Source organism: Camelus dromedarius, chromosome 21 (genome assembly GCF_036321535.1).
Source record: "Camelus dromedarius isolate mCamDro1 chromosome 21, mCamDro1.pat, whole genome shotgun sequence".
In the NCBI taxonomy this organism is placed as follows: Eukaryota; Metazoa; Chordata; class Mammalia; order Artiodactyla; family Camelidae; genus Camelus; species Camelus dromedarius.
In genome coordinates this window covers 36380451-36403603 of record NC_087456.1, presented here as the reverse complement: position 1 = coordinate 36403603, position 23153 = coordinate 36380451, and the positions used below count along the sequence as shown (strand labels likewise).

The 23153-nt window shown below is 50.4% G+C and overlaps 1 long non-coding RNA gene across 2 annotated transcripts in view; it reads left to right on the top strand.

Moving 5' to 3' along the window:
- The window catches only part of LOC116148623 (uncharacterized), an 82899-nt gene that overhangs the window by 15664 nt on the left and 44082 nt on the right, over nucleotides 1-23153 (top strand). For both annotated transcript variants that reach the window (XR_010377192.1, XR_010377191.1), the window contains exon 2: nucleotides 440-629. This is a non-coding gene — a long non-coding RNA (uncharacterized LOC116148623). The remainder of the gene's footprint in view (nucleotides 1-439; nucleotides 630-23153) is intronic.

The following is a 23153-nucleotide window of genomic DNA, read 5'->3' as shown; positions in this document are numbered from 1 at the left end:
GGGTGAGAGTGTCGTAATCTAAGGGTGACTGTGGTCGTAACCTGAGGTGACTGTGGTTGGCCAGATCCCCAGAGACATGGTAACTAACGTTCAGGAAGGGTCGGGGTCAGGCCCCCCCAGGTGAGGTCAGCGCTGCTGGAACGGGGACTCCCAGACGCGACGTGGAGGCACGCGGTCTAGCGTACTCCCCTGCGTGATCGTGGGGGCGGGCCGGCCAGCCCCTCAGTGCGCTTGCTCTTGAAAGCCACACCGGGGATCCCTCTGGGAGAATGCTAGCAGTTAACAGTTCCCTTAAATAGTGGCTTTGAACTTCTGGAACTGAAGTGAACCCACGGTCTGCAAGACTGCCTTGTCTTTTTTATGGCTTTTAGCAGGTTCCCCTATGTCCGCAAGCTGGCATCTTAAAAAATTTTTTTTGCTTTGTTTTTTTCATTTTTAGACTGGCATCCTTTGAACAGCCGACCGTGCTTCTCCTTTGAGAATCCTGCCCCGCTGGTTAAGTAGTTTCCTGCAGGAAAACCGTCTCCAGAAGTCCGCTCGGCGGCGAGCAGTGTGCGGGGACCACAGGCCCTGCTGCCGGCCCTCCTGTCGGCCGTCGCCCAGGGGCGTTGCACCCTCTCCAGGTCCAGGTGGGTCGTGTGGGCAGGTGGGCTTGCCAGGCCCGATCTGGGAGCCGGGAGCGGGTGGGTCCGGACGTGAGGTGCTGGCCCCGAGCCCCTCCCGCGTGAACGCAGGCGCCGTCCCTCTGCGGGAACGCGTCCTGTGCGAAGCGCTCATCATAGTTAACGAGCTGTTAGCATTTCCAGTAGGGATTTTTTTTAAGGGTTTATAACCTGAATAAATACTTCGTTTCAGGGTGAAATCCAGTAACAGGAGAATAGCCCAGGAGCAGCGTTTGCTCCTGTCGGCGTTGCTGGGGTGGGGGCTCTGGCTCTGCCCGTGTTCCTAGCAGACGGAAGCAAACATGTTTAGGGACTACAAATCTTTCCCTTGGGTTAAAAATATTTTTTTTACAATCTGGTTGGGCCACAGCGCTGTTTGGTATCAACAGAATGTTGCTGGAGAGGAAAGCGTGGCCATTACCCGGATGGGGCCAGGATAGCTGCCGGAGTGGTAGGGTGGGGTGCTGGAGTTGGGGTTCTGAGAGGCCAGCGAGGAGGCCCCAGTGCTGACCTCCCCCTCCACAGTGCGTTCATCTGGCTGTGGGGGAGGGCAGGGAGGACCCCAGACCTTCCTAACAGAACTCAAGGGTGCCCCAGGCAGTCCTGACGGTTTCCAGTGGGACCCAGGAAGGATCTGAGTTCCTCCACATCCACGAAGAGGCTGGGCTCCGGTGTGTCTTCCCAACCTTGGGGGCTCCCCCGAGGCACCTGCACGTGTGACCCAGGCTTCCAGCTTTAGAGGGAGGTCACGCGCATCAGTGGAGCCCTTGCCGGGTGCCACGACGAATCCCTAACTGAGGGAAGGAAGGGTTCAAGGCCGGCGGGGAGGTGAGGGAGCCCAGTCTGGGTGAGAGGACGTGGGGTTCTGCTCTGGGGTCCTCTGATGGGGGGACCCCAGGCTCCAAGAGGCACAGAACTGTAAGGGGGTGTCAACGGCATGGCCAGGCTGGAGAGGAGGCCCTGAGGAGAGAAGGGTGACTTCACAGTCCAGGGTGTGCAGACCTAAGTGACCTGGCGCATAAGCTTCCAAGACCACGTGCAGAAAACTGGAAGTGGTGTCAGGACGTGGCCAGCCCGCCAGCTCCTACCCCTTCTGCTGGCTTTGGGGGAGTGGCTGCTGGAGTCGGATAGAACCCTGGGCTCTCTGAGGACCCCATCCCAGACCCAGGTTTTGAGGGATGGTGGGTTAAGATGGCTTCTTGTCCTACCCACCTGGGTCTTTCTTTCCTTTTTCAAACTTTAGTGGAGGTGCTGGGGATGGGACCCAGGACCTCGTGCATGCTGGGCCCGTGCTCCACCGCTGAGCTAGACCCTCCCCCGCTCTGACCGTGTTTTAGTGTGGGGTCAGCGGCACTAAATGCGTTCACACTATCGTGTGACCAGCCATCATCCCCCAGAGAACTTTCTCCATCTTCCCAACTAAAACTCTGTGGCCAGTAAACAACCCCTCCCCCTCCCCCAGCCCCAACCACCTTCTGCTCCCTGTCTCTGTGAATCTGAGCACTCCAGGGACTTCACACAGTACAGTGGTACCGTGTTTGTCCTTTGCGATGGCTTATTTGCTTAGAATAATGTCTTCAGGGTTCACCCATGGTGGAGCACTGTGTCCAAATTTCATTCCCTTTAGGGCCGCACAGCGTTCTGTGGTGCGTACAGACCACAGCTGGTTTGTTCCTGCGTCTGTTAACGGACCCGGGGTTGTCTGTACCTCTTGGCCGCTGTGAATAAGGCCACTATGAACGTGGTGCGCAAACGTCTGCTCGAGTCCCTGCTTTCCGTTCCTCTGAGTCAGTGCCCGGGAGTGGGCTTTCTGGGTGGTGAGGTCATCCTGTGTGTAAGGTTTTGAGGAAACACCATGCTGTTCTCCCAGTGCCTGCGCCGTTTTACGTTCCTGCCAGCAGCGCACAGAGGTTCCGGTTTCTCCACATCTGTGCCAACACTGGCTGTTCTCTGCTTTGTTTTGTTCTTAAATAGTAGCCGTCCTAATGGGTGTGCGGTGGTATCTTATTTGGGTTTGGATTTGCATTTCCCTAATGGTTAGTGGTGTTGAGCGTTTTTTCATGTGCTTGTTGGCTATTGATGTATTTTCTTTGGAGAAATGGCCGTTCAAGTTCTTTGCCCATTTTTAAATTGGTTTTTTCTTATTACTGATGAGTTGTAGGAGTTCTTTATATATTCTGGGTATCAATCCATTGTCAGAGGTCTGTTTTGTAAGTATTTCCTTCCATTCCACGGTTTGCCTTTTCATTCTGTTGACAGCGTCCTTTGATACACAGGTGTTAAGTTTTGCTTTTGTCTGATTCACCTATTTTTTTATTTGTTGCCTGTGCATCTGGTGTCATAGTCAGAAATTGTTGCCAAATCCAGTGTCGTGAGCTTTTCCCTGTTGGAGGTTATTTTAACCCACCTTTTCCATCATTTTTCTTGCCCTCAGGATCAAGTCTAAACTCATCCTGGTGCTTAGGGTTCTTTATGCCTGAGCCCTGGTGAAAATACACCCTCTTGCTTATTCGTTCAGAAACTCAATGCATATTTATTGAATATGAGCACATTTTAGGCACTGGAAGCAACATAGATGAAAATCTTTGTTCTTGTGGGTCTTACCATCTAGTGAAGGAGCACAGAAAACAAGGTACAGATGTAAATAAATTCTGCATTTATGCAAAATTATGTAAGAGGGTAGATAGTAGCATTCTCGGCCATCAGTAGGTGATAACCACTGTGTGGAAAGGAAAACAGATCAGGGTAAGAAGGTTTGGGGTCCTTGAGTGGAGGGCTGGTTTGCAATTTTAAGAAAGTTTTAGGGTAGACCTCTGAGTGGGAGACATTAAAATAAAAACTTGAAGTGGGGAGGGCGTGAGCCCCGTGGGTATCTGGGCAAGAACCTGTGCAAAGGTCCTGAGGTGGGAGTGTATAGGAATCTGCTAGGGGATTATCACGAGAATCCAGGTGCAAGACGGTGGTAGCTTGGGTCAGAGGGCTAGATGAGGGGGTGTGGTGGGGGAGAGCACCCTTGTGCTAAATCATCACCCTGAAATCCTGTTTCTTTTCAAACCTGTGGTTCTGGTCGATGCTCAGTATGGCCCACATCTTGTCACAACCCTTAGAAGGAAATCCATTGTGAGATCGCTGAATGATTAAGAAAAGATCTCTTATTTAATCAGGGTTAAATAACTTGTCAGCTAGAACCTTTCTAGCCAAAGGCCCCCCTCTACAAAAATGTGCACTTTAAGGACGTTCATTTGCACAATCCAATTTGGACGTCGCCTGTCCCTTCCAGACGGGAAGGAGCTGGAAGGGCAGTCACTTGTGTATGCAGTGGTGGCACCCGGTGCTGGAGGCTGGGATGGGGGAGTCCGGGAGTGTCAACCGTAACTCATCGACTTTGTAATTAAAGCAGAAATTCTTAAAGACTCCTGCCTGTGTGGGACTGGGAAGTATTTATTGCAGGAATTCCGTCTGCTTTGCCATAAAAATGTTGCTGTGTGATTGTGTTCAGGAGACCTAGAAACTCTGTTAAATCTCTGGTTGTGCAGACACCATGTCAACGTTTTCTGATGTCAGACTTAAGGAGATATGTGTGTGTGACTAACGTCCTAACCTTTCTTTATTGAATTTTGCTATTTTTAGACAGCAAGTCAGAGTCTCAGACCCCAGATAGCGGTTAGTATGGGGACAAAATGCGTTATGAGCACAATGTGCCGTTTGCTGTGTTCGGTGCTCATCTCAGAGCGGCCGGCACCCCGTGGAGGCAGCAGCCATCAGGCAAATGCATGGGCACCTGCAGGGCGGCGGCCCCAGTGCATCGGTCTCCAAAGAGGGGCTTTGCTGGTGGGGCCAAACACCACTTACCACGTGTGAAACCGAGACAAACACACATTAAAGTACATGAACATAGTCTGTTTCCAATAAAAACTGTGCAATGGTGGGCAGTGTCAGTGTTGTTTATACCTTCTCCACAATTTTTTTTTCTACTTTTTTTTTAATTGAAGTATAGTCAGTTTACAATCCACAGATTTCCTTCCATCACTTTAAATGGAGCTTTGATGTGGCTGGATTCATATCTACCATCTTTGTTTTGTCTCAGTCCCAGTGGGGTGGGGGAAGGAAATTTGGTTTATTTTTATTTATTTTTTAACAAAGTTGTGGGGGATTGGACCTGGTGCACGCTAGGCACGCGCTCTACCACTGGGCTACACCCTCCCACCCAACGGTTCTTCAGTCTGTTCCTCATCCTTTCCTGCCTTCTTCTGGGTAAATTGAGTATTTTTAGGTATTCCATTTTATCTCTTCTGTTGATTTTACCTGTACCTCATTGTGTGTGTGTGTGTGTGTGTGTGTGTGTGTGTGTGTGTGTGTGTGTTGGTGGTTGCTTTAGAGATTACAACGAGTATCTTTAATTTATCACAACTTTCACGTAACATTATATGACTTATTATATGACTTCACTACCATCCCTTTATTTAATTTTTCATGTGATCACGAGGGATAGATCTCTGCTACGCGTGTTCAATTTGGGGAAGATGAGCTGTGCTCAGATTTGCATTTTAAAATCACCGTGGATGCACCGCGCTCCCCCGCCCAATCACGGAATTGAAAATGGAGTTCACGGCATTGCTGGCCTACCTGAGTATCTTATTTCTTCAGGGACAGCTGCCTCTTTTGCTTTTCTCTTTTGTAATAATGGATGTAAATTAAGAAAAGCAAAGGAAACGTTTAGCAGAAATCTTTCTTTAAAGGGAGGTTGACACACGGCTGCTTGGCATGCAGGTCAGGGTGTCAGGGCCGTTCTTCCTAAAGGCGATGAGAGTTTCCATCTCTCAGATGCAGAATCACGTCGTTGAGGTTCCAGTTGCCCGACCCGTCATCTGGGAAAGTGAGGGGCCTTGAGAGGCTGAGTTTCTGGGTGACCGCCCTCGCATACGACAAAACCCCTCCCCCCGGCCTTCATGCCTTTCCCGCCTGTGACTCAGGAAGGCAGGGCGCAGCCCATGGCGCACCTCTGCGACTTTGCACAGAAGGTGGTGTCTCGCGGGGCGGCCCCGGGGCGGCTCCGTGCGGGCCGCTGGGCGCGGGCGAGGCCCGGGCGCCGACTGGGGCTCTCCGTGCAGACTGGGCGCCTCTGGAAACTCGCTTTCTCGGCCACCAAAGGAACAATTAAAAAAAAAAAAAATCAGTGCCTTTACCAGTAGCATGGCGAAATATTGCCCTTGCTTGTGAAGCGATTGGTTTGAACGTCAGGGCTGAACCCTGCGGAATCCCACCTGTGACTTTCCCAGCACACAGGCGCGCACGTCCTGCATCGCTGCTTCAGCGCTTGATTTTCAAAGCGGCCTGTTAGCAGTGGGCCACGCCTTCCAGTAGGCTAGGCATGGGAGGTTACTTTAGCTGATTAACGAAGCTGATAGGTAGAAGGAGCCGTGTCTGTGACGACGGAGAAAGGAAGGGAGGGTGTGCTTCATGGTTCAGAATTATTTTCCAGAATATCTTACAAGTTGAACACGGACACACACGCTCAGCCAAGGCTCTTCTGAGAGCCGCCGTGCTTCTAGCCAGCCACCTGGAGTAGCTGCGCTCCAGTTCTCACCAGGACACGCAGCCCCAAGCTCCCTGCCATCAGTCCCTCGGCAGGCTCTGCAGAGGGAAGCAGGATCTACGGAGGACTGCCTGGAGTCTTTGCTGTCCATCCATTTTTTAGATGTCATCACCAACCTGTTGTCCCACAGACCCCTGGGGGAATGTGGAGTTACTGCAAGGTTGCCTGCAAATCCTCCACTGTAGGTACGATCATTTCTGTCATTGTTATCTGTAAGGACACCACGGTGACACTGAAGAGTTTGTTTAAGGGAATAGAGCCTTTTCCAACCCCCAGGTCTTTACTCAGAAGAAGAAAGTCGTGTGATAAATGAAGTCAGGAGTGGGAGATGGAGCTGGAGTCTCCCGGCTCTGGACTTAACCTCAGGTGCTTCCTGCTCCTCCCTGGCCCCGGAGCAGCCGGCATCGGGAGGGGCCCTAGGGCTGGCTTCCGTGGCTTTTGCTCATGTGCACTGTGGGTACCAGGCAGCTGGTAACACGAAGAGGGGGGCACTTCCCACTGGAGGTGCATTTCCTGGGATGCTAAACTCTCCTTTGTAGCTGACAGCCTTAGAAGTGGGAAAGACATCTTTACAACATCAATACAGAAAATAATTTTTAAAAAATTTCCAGGGAGAAAGAGTGTGGGACGGGATAAACTAGGAATTCAAGATTTGCAAATATTAATGATTATATATAAAACAGATAAAAGACAAATTTCTCCTGTAGAGCGCAGGAAACTATGTTCAATGTCCTGTAGTAACCTGTAATGAAAAAGAATATGAAAAGGAATACATGTTATATATATGGATGCCTGGGACGCTGTGCTGTACACCAGAAACCGACACGTTGTAACTGACTGTACCTCAATAAAGCAAACAAACAAACAAACAATTTCCCCTTGAAATGGAGCAGAGGGAGAAGGAGCCCCCGGGGTCAGGTGTGTAAGGACCGGGGTCGGGGCCGCCAGCCCGGCCCTTGCTCAACCGTCTGTCATCCCAGAGCTGAACGCCAGAGCCACCGCGGGCCTGGTTTGTGGTCCTGTTTGCTTGCTTTATGCCCACAGCAGACTTTTTTTAAGGAGGGAACCCAAGAAGCACTGAATTTGGGGAAAAGAAGTTAGTACGAAGCCCCGAAATTATAGTAATTCTGCCAGTTTTCCTAAAGTTATCTTTATCAAATCTGCAGGCTGTACTCTTCTGATCTGGGTTCTAAAACACACGAGAAGTTGCCGCGAGTTCTGAAAAGCCAGTGCGAGGAGGGAAATACAATGATGGTTGTGTCCCCCTTAGCGCTTCATTTACGGAGAATTAGAACGGCCCACGTGGGCAATATGAGAGCATCTGCAAAGAGTACCATGAAACTTCCTTTTTACCTGATCATCTAAAAGCAAAACAGATGATAAAAGTAACTGTTTTTACTGTAAAATGTAAGAATTTCAAACCTCTGAAAACCGGTGTTGAGGTTTTTCACAATTGCACACTTCCTTTCCACTTTAGCCCCACACCTGGGCGCCCCTGCATCTGTGTGTCCCCACGCCTGGGCGCCCCTGCATCTGTGTGTCCCCACACCTGTGCGCCCTGCACCTGTGTGTCCCCACGCCTGTGCACCCTGCATCTCTGTGTCCCCACGCCTGTGCGCCCTGCATCTGTGTGTCCCCACGCCTGTGCGCCCTGCATCTCTGTGTCCCCACGCCTGTGCGCCCTGCACCTGTGTGTCCCCACGCCTGGGCGCCCTGCACCTGTGTGTCCCCACGCCTGGGCGCCCTGCACCTGTGTGTCCCCACGCCTGGGCGCCCTGCACCTGTGTGTCCCCACGCCTGGGCGCCCCTGCACCTGTGTGTCCCCACGCCTGTGCGCCCTGCACCTGTGTGTCCCCACGCCTGTGCGCCCTGCATCTCTGTGTCCCCACGCCTGTGCGCCCTGCACCTGTGTGTCCCCACGCCTGTGCGCCCTGCACCTGTGTGTCCCCACGCCTGTGCGCCCTGCACCTGTGTGTCCCCACGCCTGTGCGCCCTGCACCTGTGTGTCCCCACGCCTGGGCGCCCTGCACCTGTGTGTCCCCACGCCTGTGCGCCCTGCACCTGTGTGTCCCCACGCCTGTGCGCCCTGCACCTGTGTGTCCCCACACCTGGGTGCCCCTGCATCTGTGTGTCCCCACACCTGGGCGCCCTGCACCTGTGTGTCCCCACGCCTGTGCGCCCTGCATCTCTGTGTCCCCACGCCTGGGCGCCCCTGCACCTGTGTGTCCCCACGCCTGTGCGCCCTGCATCTGTGTGTCCCCACACCTGGGCGCCCTGCATCTGTGTGTCCCCACGCCTGGGCGCCCCTACTCATCCCCACATTCTGAGGAACCAGCCTCAGCTGTCGGGGGTCGAATATGCCCGTCACTTTTAGGCCCCTTGGCCTCTGCCGGCACCATCGCCCTGGTGCAAACCTCTCACTCCCGACGGCTGTGTGTTTGCTGCCTGTTCTTCCTCTACGAGGCACACGAACCCTAAGCCCTCCGCACACTGTCGCCGGCGTGAGCCGTCCCCCTCCAGGCCCTCGTGGCACTTGAGTCCGCGCCACGCTTTACACGTCTGTTTTCTCGCCGTCTCGCACGTTTCCACGCCGGGCTTCCTGGCTGGGCCATAGGCGCCTTGGGGGCAGAGACGGCAGGTGCTTGGCGGACACCTGTCGTTGCTGACGAGACGTTGATGTACCCAGAACGGAGGCTCCCTGACAGGAGGATCTGGCCCTGCCAGCTCCTGCTGCTTCTAACTTCCTCGCTGTGTGTTACTCAGTCCTCAGCTTGTCCTTGTGACGGTTGCAAATACGAGGCTGACTTGCACACTGACTTTTTATTAGTCTACCGGGGCTGCCACCGGGAGACACTGCAGACGGGGCGACTAAAACCGCAGACCTTTATCCTCCCGCGGTTCTGGAGCTGGAAGTCCAGGGTCAGAGGGCTGGCAGGGTTGGCTTCTGGTGAGGACTCCCTTCCTGGCTTCTGGACGGCCGTCCTCTGGTTCCGGCCTCTGAGTGAGCAGAGAGAGAGACACACGTCTCTGGAGTCTCCTCCTCTTCTCACGAGGCCACGGTCCCAGCAGATCAGGGCCCCACCCCCACGTCCTCATTTACCCTTGGTCACCTCGTTCAGGCCCCATCTGGAAATGCAGTCACGTTGGGGGCTGGGCTTCAATATACAAATTTCAAGGGGGGACGCAGTTTGTTCCATAACACCTTTCAAATTGAGTTTATGTTTCTCAAAATAGCATTTTGTTGTTCTTGCGTCAGAAAATGATACTGTGTCCCTCCCTTTCCCCAGGTGACTGGGTGAGCTTACTAAAATCAGGAGCTGACAAGTCCTGCACAGGCACCACGACGGGGCTGCGGGGAGGCGGTGGGGGGGGTGGTGGTTTGGAGCTGGGGCTCCGAGCCAGGTCCTTGTGGTTTCCACCTGACTCGGCCCTTGAGTGGCTGTGTGACCCGGGTTGTGCTACTGACCTCTCTGTGCCTCGGTTTCCTTTATGTGCAAAATGGGAATGATTGTCAGGGTTCTGCTTCCTCAAGGGCGGTGGTGTTCTGGGGGGTTAAGTGAGTGAATGTGTGTGAGGCTCCTGGCATGTTAGCGCTGTTTACCTTAGGAACCATCTCACTGAGATGCCTGGAGAAGCCACGTGTGTGTGTGTGTGTGTGTGTGTGCGCGCGCACACGCGCGCGCATGTGAAGCACCCCGGTCGGCAGGTAACTGTGGGGACACTATGTAATGCTTGTCTTGATTTGAGGCAACCATACTGCTTTCGAAAAAAGCCAGCCGTAAATCAGCTGAAGCGCTGGAGGAATGGGTTCAGGCAAAGGTCACACATCCGTCACCTGCCTCTTGTATCCAATTCCCCTGAATTCAAGAAATACTTACTGAGAATTTCATAAGCACGGTATGGTCGGTGCTAAGATACAGGTGTACACGGGTGCCCTGGGGGCCCAACAGAGGGTCCTTAGGCGAAGCCTGAAGGAGTTGGTGACAACTCAGAGGACGTCCTGGAAGTGGTGATGTCGGAACTGAGTTTTGAAGGGTGCACAGAAGTTGGAGATAAAGTGCCTGTGACCAACAGCATACTGAGTTGCTCTAGTTCTCAAGCCAGTTTCAACAGCATTTCTTTTGCAGAAAGCTCTCTGGTCATAGCATCATTAGCTGTTGAGAAGTAGACGGCAGAACATTCCAGCAAAGCAAGGGGAAACCACGCTTTCCGAGGATATTCTGTGTCTATATAGTGGGGAATGGGCCAGACACACGGCCCTCGCCTTCCTGAGCGTCAGGGAACTCGAGGAGGACAGAGCAACAGAAGGGTGACGTCTGCGGTGACGGTGGAGGTAGAGGGTGCTGGCGGGACAGGGAGCAGCCTCGGGTCACAGGAAGCGAGGCTGAAACCTCAGTGATGACTAGAGAGCAGCCAGAAAAGGACGTGAAGGGGAGGAGTGTCTCAGGAAGAGGGAGCAGCACGCGAGAGGCCGAGATGACGTTTTATTAAAAACCAAAAACTCCACAGTGCTTGGAGCCACAAGGGAGAGTGGCTGGGAGGTGCGGCTGGGGAGGTAGACGGGGTCCAGCAGAGAAGGTTCTAGGACACCATTGGCAGGAGATGGGATTTTAACCAGAGGGCAGTTGGAAACCTTTGCAGAGATTTTAGTAGGGAGGGGACACGATCAGATTTACATTTTCAAATAATCCCTGTGGCTGGAGGCAGGAGGGGTGACTGGATAGTTTGCTATGCAATGCTGTGAAACTTTAGGGAAAAAAAGAACACACATAAAAAAACTACCTTGTTTATCTGACTTGAGCGACTATGAAACCATAAAAAGAAAATTTCAAAACACGGTGACTTGAGAATGAGCCACCATGCTACTGCTCTGATGATTTGTAATTTCTTCTGTTTTGGCGTCCTGTTCCTCCTTGCACATCCATTTCTTAGTCCCGGTGGCGGCCTGGTGTGTCCCCCACGTTCATCACCCAGGGCTGAACGTGGCCAGCTGTCACCGCCCTGGAGCACATGGAGTTGCCCAAGGAAGGAGCATCTCAGCTGGAAATCCGTTTTCAGCAGGGGCTCTTCTTTGTGGCTTAGAATTTGGGGCTCATATTTGAGGCTGTCATTTGCTTCTCTGTTCAAAGAGGCTTGCTGCTTGCAGCAGGTCCCCTCCAGCCTGATGGCCCTGGCATCTCATTGTACCTAAGATTCTATTGCTCTGAAGCCCGGCCGTCTGGGATGTTTCAGTTACTGTCGGCAAACGCTCATTCGCCTCTGCTCCTGCTGGGGCAGAGTGTACTCCTCTGTCTCGTTGATTTTGGATCTGGCCATGTGACTTGCTTTGGACAGAGGACTGGTGGTCGATGTCCCGTAATCTAGGGGCTGAAATGTGTTTGTATGTCCTGCGTGGGCCTGAGGAGCAGGCACCCACCCTGAGGAGTCCGTGCTCTGCGTGGCTGTGGTCTGGGGAGGGTGAGGGATCCATGGAGCCTGCCTGTCCCCAGCCACACCCACGTGCACCTGGTCTGCGCCTGCAGGGGAGTCACCATGCCCAGCCCAGCCTGGACCCCACAAACGAAGCTGGCCTGTTGTCATAGGGCCCTGAACTTGGGTGGCCTTTCCCGCAGCACATTGGTGGCAAGAGCTGGCAACATCCATGGGTCTTCCCCGGGGCCTCCAGCGGATTCTGTAAATGCCAGAGTCTGCCGTTAAGACTACATTTTGCGGGGAGGGTCCAGCTCAGTGGTAGAGCGCGTGCTTAGTGTGCACGAGGTCCTGGGTTCAACCCCCAGTGCCTCCCGTAATAATAAACAAACAAACAAACCGAATTACCTCCCCCCCAAAACAAACAAAACAAACTTTTTGAAAAAAGCAAAGTCTACATTTTGAATCAGTTCAACCATTTTATTGTTTGTTTAAATTTTTTTAAATTGTTTTTTTTGGGGGGGTAATTAGGTTTATTTATTTATTAATTATTTATTTATACTCCTTGGGGTGCATGTATCTTTTTGCATTAGTATGTTGGGTTTTTTTTATATATACCCAGGGGCAGAATTGCTGGGTCATACGGTAGTTCTATTTTTAGTTTTTCGAGAAGCCGCCATACTGCTTTCCACAGTGGCAGCATCCTTGTTTTAACCACATTTTTGCCAATAGACAGTAACATTCGCAAGTCCGGGGAATAGGGCCTGAATGTTTTTGGGGGGCAGTTCCTCAGCTTACTGCCAAGCATAAAGGCCGTGCTGGCCAGTTGTCCAGTTCCGTGGAGCAGGAGAGCTGTGCCTCGAGGTGGACTGAATGACGACTCCCTTTTTACTGTGGTGAATAAACATGTACTACTTTACCCATTTTTAGGTGTTGTGACTTCAGGGACGTGAAGCACACGCAACTGTTGTGCAGCCATCACCCCACGTGCCTCCAGAACTCTCCCATCTTCCCGAACCGAAGCTCTGCTCCATTAAACACCAGCCCCCAAGCCCCCAGCCCCCGACAGCCACCCTTCTACTTTCTGTCTATTAATATGACAGGGACCTCATGAAAGTAGAATCATACAGTATTTATCCTTTTAGACGTACATTTTTAAACAACTTTTTGAACTTGTTGATCGTAATACAAATATTCTCAGACTATTTAATTTGTGGCCTAAATGTGGGTCAGGACAACATCTAACAAGAAAGTTGGATGCCATTAAAAACAGGCACCAAGCCCTTTGGCTGTGAGAATTTCCAAGAGGAAATACGAGAATCTGCTGGAGACCTTGACTTCTGTCAGTCCAATAGAGGGAATATTAAAGTTTCCTTTAAAAAGCCAAGATCGATGTGAATGGCAAACACTATTTGTGAAACAATCTCTAGGTTCCTCATTCTCTGCTTTGATTTCTCTATTAAAAGAATCGGATGGTGGATGGGGTTGTCCTACAGCACAGGATTGGAACAAAAAGCTCCAAAACCAACCCAGATGGTCCCCCTTCCTCACATGGGATTATGATGGACCCACATGTGTCCATGGAGACCTCTGATGACTGTGTGTCTGGTGAGAGGGGAGGCAGGGAAGATGTCTTTGCCTTTTGGCCACATTATTGAAACCAGTAAAGGAGACTGATCGTGGCCCCTTCCCCCTCCCCCCACCCTGCCCTGACTCCTTTTCAGACAACTGTCAGTGGTAAATTATCTGAGGTAGAGCATCACGTTGACGGTCGCCTTGAGATAAGCAGTGGGTGTCTGTGTATGAGCTGATTGGCCGGCCACTCTTTCATTCATTCATTCCTTCTCACAGAGGTGATGAGCGCCAGCTTTGTGCTGGTGCTGGGGATTCAGCAGGTGAGCGGGTCCCCGCCCCGTCAGGATGCCCTGACATCCTTCCCAGGGGAGAGGTGAGTCAGGAGGCCATGATGGAATGTGGCACCCAGGCTGCAGGAGGGTGGGGACGGAAATGGCTGGCGCAGCGGAGATTCTCTGTGTTGTGGGGCGGGGTGGGCTCTCCTAGATGGAGCGGTCCTGGTCCCAGAGGAGCCAGAGGACCACGTTTTCCAGAGGAGGAGCTGCAGTCAATGGTCACAAACTGGGAGCACCTTGGTGACTGAGGCCAGGGCAGCAGCAGCCGCCAGAGCAGAGTGGAGTAGGACCACCCAGAGAGGCCGGCAGTAGCCAGAGCCACTATGCACCCATCCGTCAGCATTTGTCCACCCAGCCATTTATGTACCTTCCCGTCAAAAATCATTTGGGAGAACTTATAAACATGCACATAACAGGATAAAACAAATGAATGAGAGAAGAGGAGGCAACTAGAAAAAGAAAATAAAGCTGGCAGAAGCTTAGCTGCAAAATGCACATCCTAACACCCGTTCCCCTGTGAGCAGGGTCTATAGATTTAGTTCAGAGCTTCCTAGGAGCCAAAGTAAAGAGAGAAAAGAGTTCTGTTAGCTGATTCATGGGGTCCATGAGCTCAAAGCAAACTATTTTTTTAGAAGAAATACGGCACTCTGTCCTGAGAGTGGAGGGAACGTCTTCCTGGAGTCTGTGGTGTCTCTTGCTGCGTCACCTGGGCGGGGGCACCTTGGATTCCAGTAGCCGCTTTGTGAGTGGCCCAGGTAGATCAGGCTGAGAAAGGAAGTGGTGTGCGGCTTGGAAGGTGGAAGGGACCAGCCGCTTTTACTCTATGCAGGTGGCAGAGTCGGCAGGGAGGGACAGACCCAGGGATGCCGGCCGGGCCCAGCTGGTGCCCGCTGCTCACCATGTCCAGCCCTCTGCCCAGACCTGGCCCTGAAGACGGGCGGGCGGGCCCCGCTTCTGCACGTCTCCGGCTCAGCTCGCCTCCACGCCTGCGGTGGGCAGCGCCCTGCGTCTGTCTCTCCAGCGCATCCCTGAGCCCCGACGGTCCACCTGTGCCCGAGCTTCAGGGCGGCTGGTCCGGAGGCTCCCGGTCCTCCACGCCCTCCCCGACCGGAGGATGTGGGGTCCTGTAATAACTCCCTGGAGATCCTCATCGCGGGTCCGACTAGGGATCGGATGGCAGGACGGAGCCACCCCTACAGCTCGTGGGAGCCGGGGGTCCCCCGAGAGCTGAGAGCCGAGGACGCTTGAATGTGGACCCCCCACGCCCTGGGCGAGGAGGGCGAGGCCGAGCTGCCGGGGAACTCAGTTCTAAGTTTTAACGAATTAAAACTAAAATTAAAGTAAGAAAAACTAGTAACTCGAGTCAGTTACTGGAAAACTTTTAAGTGTGGTTCAGAGCAATGTGAATACGTGAATCTACATCTTTAGGGTTTTTTGTTTTTGTTTTTACTTTACTTTTTTTGTGGGAGGAGGTAATTTAATACATTTATTTATTTGTTTAATGGAGGTACCGGGGATGGAACCCAGGGCCTCCTGCATGCTAAGCGCCTGCTCTACCGCTGAGCTCTACCCTCCCCTGTCAATCTACATTTTTGAATTTAAATTTTATGAAACCTAAATACATACCCGTTCTATCTGATGAACATTTATAGCTCAAGTTGAGAAAGGCTGTGTGGGTAAAACATACACTGCATTTTATTTTATTTTATTTTATTTTATTTTATTTTATTTTATTTTATTTTATTTTATTTTATTTTATTTTTTTAGATTCCACACATGAGCGATCTCACATGGTATTTTTCTTTCTCTTTCTGGCTGACTTCACTTAGAATGACGTTCTCCAGGGACATCCATGTTGCTGCAAAAGGCGTTACGTTGTTGGTCACACTGCATTTTAAAGACCTAGCATGAGAAAAGGACCATAAGACACTTTGTTAATGTTTCTTCTATCAACCACAAGGTGAAATAATAGAATTTTGAATTAAATATACGAGTAAAATTTCATGTGCTTCTCTTTACCTTTTAATGTGGCTGCAAGAAAATGCAAACTTGTATGTGGCTGGTATGTTTCTGTCGGACCATCCGCTCTGGAACTCAGGGTGGCAGGGCGGGCGAGGCGACACGTACTCGCGCGTCTGTCTGTCCGTGGCGGGACAGAGTCGCCTTCTTGAAATGTGGCTGGAGTTGGTCTGGCACTTTGAAGAGGTCCCCAACTGGGATTCCACTGAGCCGACTGAGCTGGGATTCCCAGCGTGAGTCCGACACTGTCCGTAGGTTAGCGGGGAGTTTTGCTGAATCCGTGACGCGGATGACAGACAGATACGAGGAACCAGAAGCACGTCTCGCAGAGCAGGCAGGCGGGAGCACAGGCTCACTTTTCTCCAGGAGACGCTTTTTGTTGGTGCGTTCAACCTGCCTGTTCCTTGACGTTATGGAGAGTTTGTATTTGGGGCAGTTTTCCTCCGTGAGACTGAGGTTGACTGACCAGGCTCTTCAGGGAATCTCAACATTCTGGGTGTAAAGGAAAAGGGGCTTGGACACTTCTATAAATGCTGACGTTAAGTAAGCACAAGTAACATGCAAATGGGACCCCCGGGAGCCTAAGGTTGGCTCCAGAGTGGAACAGCTGTGTGATGTCGCTCCTTTAACTGGTGCTGTGAGCGAGAACACAGCTGGTGTGGACTTTTAAAACTTTCTGCAGTGATCAACTGATTCTTGCTTGTCCCATCAGGCCCGGGGCCCTTCGTGGTGCGGACCGGAGGGGTGAGGGCCAGGGGCGAGGGCTGGGGGTGGACCCCACGCTCTGCTTGCTTTCCCAGGACTGTTGACTGCTGTGGGAGAAGCGCTGCCTCTGTGGTTTAAGTCGAGGCACAATGAGCGTGAGCCAGAAAATCCAGTGGAAATGCAGTTACATAGGGGCCGTCCAGGCATCTCCTGACATCACCAGTCCTTCATTCTGCTCCTCGGGGTCCTTCTCATTAGAAGGAAAAGAAGTGAGAGCCAGCGAGGGCTGGACCCCAGGGCGGAGGGAAGAACCGTTGGTGATGAATGGAAGCTCTCCGTGGAAAATGCTTTATGTTACAGTTTCAAACTTACTTCACTGAGGATTTCAGGCAAAACCTGCCCCTTTCTCCACGTGCCTTGCTTGCTCCTCCATCACCTGGCACCTCGGGGTAGCAGAGCTCACTCTGGGAAGTGTCCTAGACCGGTCCTAAAATCTGACTACGAGAAAGTCAGGCCGGGTCAAGTCAAGAGAAATCAAGTAGGTGTTCATCCTGCTCACTCGGAAGAGTTAGCAAACACGAAACGTAAATGGTGTGTGTTCCCCAGTCACTGATAAACAAGTCTGTTTAGCAAAGGATCTGTTTTCTTCCAGTCACGGTGCTGATCTCCAGGTGTGAGCTCTCCCCACCTCCCGCCTCCATGACAGGTAAGTCTCCCTCCGCAGGTGCTGTGCGTCCTGAGAGCCAGAGGGCTGGACAGGCTGGCTCGGGCATCGGCTTTTACTTGCAGACAGTGGATGCTTTGCATCTTCTGTGAGGGGAAGGAGGGCTGTGGAACTGTCCCGTGGCCCCACACCCTCCTGCCGGGAGCGGTTCTCACCCACGCCCGCACCTCCAGAAGCGTGAGAGCAAACAGCGTGTCTACTTGCATCTAGTGGTTTCCAAAATGAAGTGTGTGCACTGAGGGCCTGCAGAGCAAAATGTGAGCATGTCCTTGTCTATTTTTATCTCATCTCCCTTCTACCTATTTTTGGCATAACTTTTTTTTTTTTGCTGAAGTCAGTTGCAATGTGTCCGTTTCTGGTGCACAGCATCATGTCTCAGTCATGCATATACATACATTTATTCATTTCGTATTCTTTTTCATTAAAGGTTATTACAAGATGGCGTAAGTTTTGTACCATACCTCCTGTAGTCGTCAAAGTTCACAATCCCTTATCTATAACCCTGGGGTCAAAAAGCCCTGAAAGCCACGAGTTATTCTGTAGCTCATCCGTCGACCCCGCCTGAACTGACCAGAATAGATGTGTGGCTTTTTGTAGCTTTTATTGGGCACAGTTCGTGCGAGTTGTCAGCATCCTCATACGTTTCTCCGCAGAAGCCCTGCTGCCCTTGCTCACAGGGCGCTGCCCTGGGTGCCTGGGGATGTTACGTAGTGTCTGGTGGACGTACCTAGTACCCGGCTGAGACGGGAAACACTAAGCACGCTTGGTTCTGAGGATTCTGGATGAGGATTTGGGACCTGGAGTTGTGTGTAATTTATAAATGAATAAACGCACAGAGGTGGAGGGTGCAGGATCCTGCCAAGTCTTGTGATCAAAGGATCTTGGAGTCCACCGCACAGGCCGGCACCTCTGGTCTTGACCTCAGCTGGACGTGGGCCTCCTGACTCACAGGGCTCCACAGCTGCTGACTACTGAGCCCCACCTGTCACACGCCTTAGGCCAAAGACAGCAGGGAGAAGAGCAGGTGAGATGCAAGCCACAGACAGAGAAGGAAATGTTCTCCCCGCCTTTTTAGGGACAGCCTCCCAGCTGAAGGGCCCGACTCGACATTTCTTGGGATGGGGAACTCACGGTTGAATTCTAGAAATTAATATTTATTTTCTAGCCATGTGCAATATTATTTTTACAATACCAATTTTAAAGTCATTTTGTAAATAATGACTTTTTGACAATTAAGGGAAGCAGTTATGCAGGTTTGGAATCTGAGAGAAAGAGAGAGAGAAATGTGGGCCTAAAAACGATGGATTAAGTCGGGATTTCTAATCTCCTGGCTGTTGGACGTCACAACGCAATCACAGTAACAAGAAGAATCAAATGAGGGACGAGAGTCTGACAAGGGCGCCAGTGCCCCCGGGTGCCTCCCTTTGGTTTCCCTCAGCGTCTTCGCAAGTTGGCATCGTATTTACTGTATACTCGTTGCCTTGAAAAATAAACTTGGTGCGATTCCGAAGGATTTCGCCAGTAAACTTGGGCCTTTGCCGTTACGCCAAAAAGGCAGAGGTGTACATCGCATCCCTTCCGCCCGAGGGCTCGGACCGGACGTGCGCATCGCGGTATTTACCCCGAGCAGCAGGACGGCCCTGCCGTGTTTGCTCCCGGAGTTTTTCGGTCGACTCTGGGGACACCGAGTGTCACTCTGACTCCAGTAAGTAATGCCAGGGGCACAGGTAGATGGATCTGACAGCCCCGAGGACTAACAGCACCTCAGCCGCCTTTCTCCAACGAAGGCCATCCATCAGCGCTCGGCAGCCGCCGGAGCCTCAGAGGCTGACAAGGGAATAACACCCCTTTCTCTCCCACCGACAGGGGCAATAACTCCTCACTCCCCGGGGACAGACTGTAAAAGCCAATATCCAGGGGCTGTGAAGCAGGGAGGGGAGAGGAATTGAAAATTAAAGAGGGAGTGGAAATTTTGCGTCCGGCCTTAGTGAGATGGAATAAACCATCAAACGTCAGTCTCTTAATTGCCTTGTTGTTGACATGAGGGTTTGCGGGTGTTCGTTTTGATTGCTTAATTATTTTAAGCCGAGTATTAAAATCATGGCCATTTCATCAAGGTGGGTTTGCGCTTTGTCTTTATGCTTCAGCCGTGAATGCTGAAATAGGCTGATACTTAATATCTGGGTATTTTGGGAGTCCCCGTTGAAAAGCCTTTTCTGACAAGGTGTGTTAGAATCTTCCCCTGAAGGAAGACGCCTGAGCACCCCCGAGTGCTGACTGTGTCTGAGCTGATGTCTTCATCCCCCTCGCACACCCGCGTGTTTACCGCAGCGGAATGTGTCGGAGTTCAGTGTATGCGCATCACATACGATGTTCTTCAACGGTTAAGAATTTCCATTTTCGAGTAACCTTCAAAATGACTTCAGTGCCGTGGGGACATCCGTCTTCTTCTGGCAACTGATGATAGACAGGTCGTTCTGAAGGTCTGTGGTTTCAGCGAGAGGTCCACGTTCACGGCATCACACGAGTAAATGAGTTTGGGGACCTAAACGTTGCTTTGCCTTCAATGCAGCCCGAAGAAAGATTTCACTCTTTAGAGAGCCACGCCGTTCGGAAACAGATGTCTTTGGCTGCCGCCGGCGTCACAAGAAATGCGCTTACTTAGTTTTTAAACCCGGGGTGGTGTTTAGTTAAGTCTCCTGTGGACTCAGTTCACTGAAGGTGCCGGCACTCCTCGCCCGGGCTCAGGGAGAAGTCAGGCGACAGTAAATTTTTCAGGCAGCGACAGGAGATCTTGTTATAGGAGTCAGAGCGGGGGTCAGGGCAGGGCCTGTTGATGATTGAGGAAAAGAGAAGTAAATTCATTCTACTTCAGGCACTTTGTCAAGTGCCAGTAGCTTACCATTGAGAACTAGTCACCCGTTCTGGTCTTACGGCCCTAGAGGTCACCCGCGGGGCATAAATCACAGCCCCGCGCGGGCGCAGCAGCCCATGGCCACTCGGGATGAAATAAAAAAGAGGGATGCGGCTCTCGGAATGGAAACGGCTGTGAACAGCCCAACACATGTTGCTGCCGAGCGCGGCTGGCGGGGCGATATTGATCTCCTGAATCAAGTCATTAAAATGTGCAGTTTTTGTTTATTGGAATGAAGCAATTAAATGGTTCAGTTATGCCAGACCTCACCTTTTCTGATGAAAACTATTGATTTCTTGCCACAGCTTTATAAGCGACAATGTTTTTGATTACTCTTGACAAACCTCCTTGGAGTGTTAATTAAAATTCTACCAGATGAGCAGGTGTGGGAGATCATTAGATCGGCCGGATCACACAGCCACGCTTCGCGTTCTGCAGCCTTGCATAATGAATGGGGCACGAGAGGGGACACAACGTCTTCATCAGCAGAATTAGCGTCTTCGCTGTTTTAAAGACTCGGTGACATTACATTTTTATGGTACAGATGTCTCTGAGCTGTTGGCTTACTCCTACCGCTGCATTTGATCAAAATGTGCTTTTTATGTTTTGCTTTAATTTTTCGAGTGTCTAATGAGTTGCTGGGTTTGTTTCCGAGGTAGCAAATATTTAAACACATTTTTGTATGGAAAACTGAGGAATCAAATAAGGCTCTTCCAGTGCTTATGCAGATGAAGTCATGAATATTAACATGGTCCCACTTAACATGTTAAAACTCCCCTCAAAAATATCTTCAATATGATGCTAGGAAATATGCTACTGCTCGTTTCGGGGACCTGCTTGAAATATGACCATTTAGGACTGTGCTCTTTTGAAGACTATGTTCTATTAATTTATAAGCCCACTTTCTCCCGTTGTGAGAGTGTTGTATTTTAAAAATTAGAAATGCTCAATGATAATTTATAAAATCAGAGGCAAATAATATTCACATTTTTGAGAAACTGATGATCTTTCCATTAATGCCGGTTGTCATGGATCTTGATTTAACTATTACTTCATCGATACAGGTGATGAGGTGGGCTTTCTCATTTTTGTAGAACGCACGGAGTTTAAGCGGCTGAAGTTAGATGTCCAGCTCTCTGGGGTCGGTGTCTGTGGGCAGCAAGGTGCTCACACTGCCCGGGTTCACGGGCATGGAAGAGCTTCGAGAGGTCATCCGTCCAGTCCCCAGCTGCCTAAGTAGCTGTTTAAAAATGCATAATTTTTCATTAGTCTGGAGTTTTAAAAAGCAGTGGTGACTCTATAAATGTATTATTGACAACGTTCTGATCATGTATATCTAACTGGAGCTGTTGGACTTTGAAATGATAAGTTTGTTATAAATCTCAACTTCTCTTAGTAAAATGTTTTATGGTTTACAAAGTGTTCTTCCATTTACATTCCTTCCTGTGATCAGCGATGAAGCTGTGTATCTTAAAAAAGGCTTTATGACTTTTCTATCCTCTGGCTCCGCTTCCTCGGCTGACTTCACAGCACTTACAGGCTCCAGTTACCTGAATGGCTGTGGCTTCACAGCCTCTGTCACGTGCAGCCTCTGGAAGGCAGATGTGAGCCCTGAACTGCTCCTCGGGTTTTGTAGGTGAAGGGAACCACGACATTCACAGATAGAGTTCCTTTTTTTCTTCTTCTTCTCAATTTACTTTTATGTTTAAGGGAGGTACTGGAGACTGAACCCAGGACCTCACGCATGCTAAGCATGGCTCTACCACTGAGCTGGACCCTCCCCTGGAGATCGGAGGTTCAGACAAAAGCTTCAGTATAATTTGCTAGTACTAATATTTAACCCCCTCTTTCTAATGAGTCTATTTAGTAATTGTGCTCTATCAACCACCTAAGCAAAATGCTATAAATAATAAATGTAGAATAGTTTTTGCAGGATCTTAGAATTCTAATGTTAGAAAGTTTTCTGTTTATTTCTGCATAACAAACGACCCCCAAACTTAATCATCTCAAACAAAGAAATCATGCATTTTGTTCATGCATCTTCCGTTTGGGCTGAGTTCACTGGCTGGACCAAGGGCTGGAGGGTCTACCTTCAAGGTGGCTCACTCAGCTGGAAACTCAGCCAGGGCTGTGGGCCTCCCCGGAGGCTGCTGGGTGACGTTCCATCTTGGTGGCCTGGTTCCAAGAGCGAGTGTCCTAGGAGAACAAGGCAGATTTAAAAATTCTCGCCTTGGGAGTCACAGCAACCCTGTGTCACACACTTGGTTGAAGCAGTCACGAAGGTCTACTCAGGCTCAAAGAGAGGGACACAGACCGCACCCTTGAAGGATGGAGCATCAGGTCATGTGTCAGAGCTTGTGGAGTGAGAGATGGTGCAGCCAGTGTTGGATGATAGTTTGTCACAGAAACCACTTGTTCAGTCCCTTGTATAATGTATTTTATTTTGGGTGTGATTTAACTTGAGAGAGGTGAAGTGGAAAAGCAAACAAGATTCTAAGAATTCAACTATAGTTCTCCTTTAAACAGCATACTATAAGTTGACTTTTGTTTCAGAAAAAAAGGGCATAAAGACAGGCCCTTAAGGGGTCAGTGAGTGTCAAAGCACTTTGGAGTCTGTAATCTGTAATATTAGAGTCAGTGGGAAATAAAAACCATGAATTAAAAACGTCCTAACAATTGTTTAGCCAGTGTCTGCCACACCACCCTCTGAAAATCAGTTAGGTTCTGATGAAAAGAAGCCACATGGTTTCCAAAAATTCTGTTTTGTCAGTTTTTGTTGCTGTTGTCTGCCGTTACATTAGAAACCCATTTGCCATGGGGCTCGGGTTTGAGGTTTGTGGCAAGCCCAGACGGCTGTATCGTGGCCTCATGTGTCCAAGATCTTTAATAACAGCTCTCTCATCCACTCGGTGAATATTTATTGTGTTTTTATCACGTGGCAGCCACTGTTACGGGCACTTGGAAAGTTATTCTCAGAGTTGTACTTTCAGTGTACACAATAATGAATATATAAATTTTATTTAATAGACGTAATACTGTGTGCTTTTCTCTTGAACCATTAAGTAGGGTTTCCTTGTTTAATCTGTAACTGTGAAAAGAATTAGGAGAGAAAGCCCATTTTTAGAAGCCATTGGAAGGTTTATTTTAGTTTTGGTCATAATTAATCCATAAGTATAACATAGAATGTTTGCTGTAAGTTGTCCAAAGGAATAGA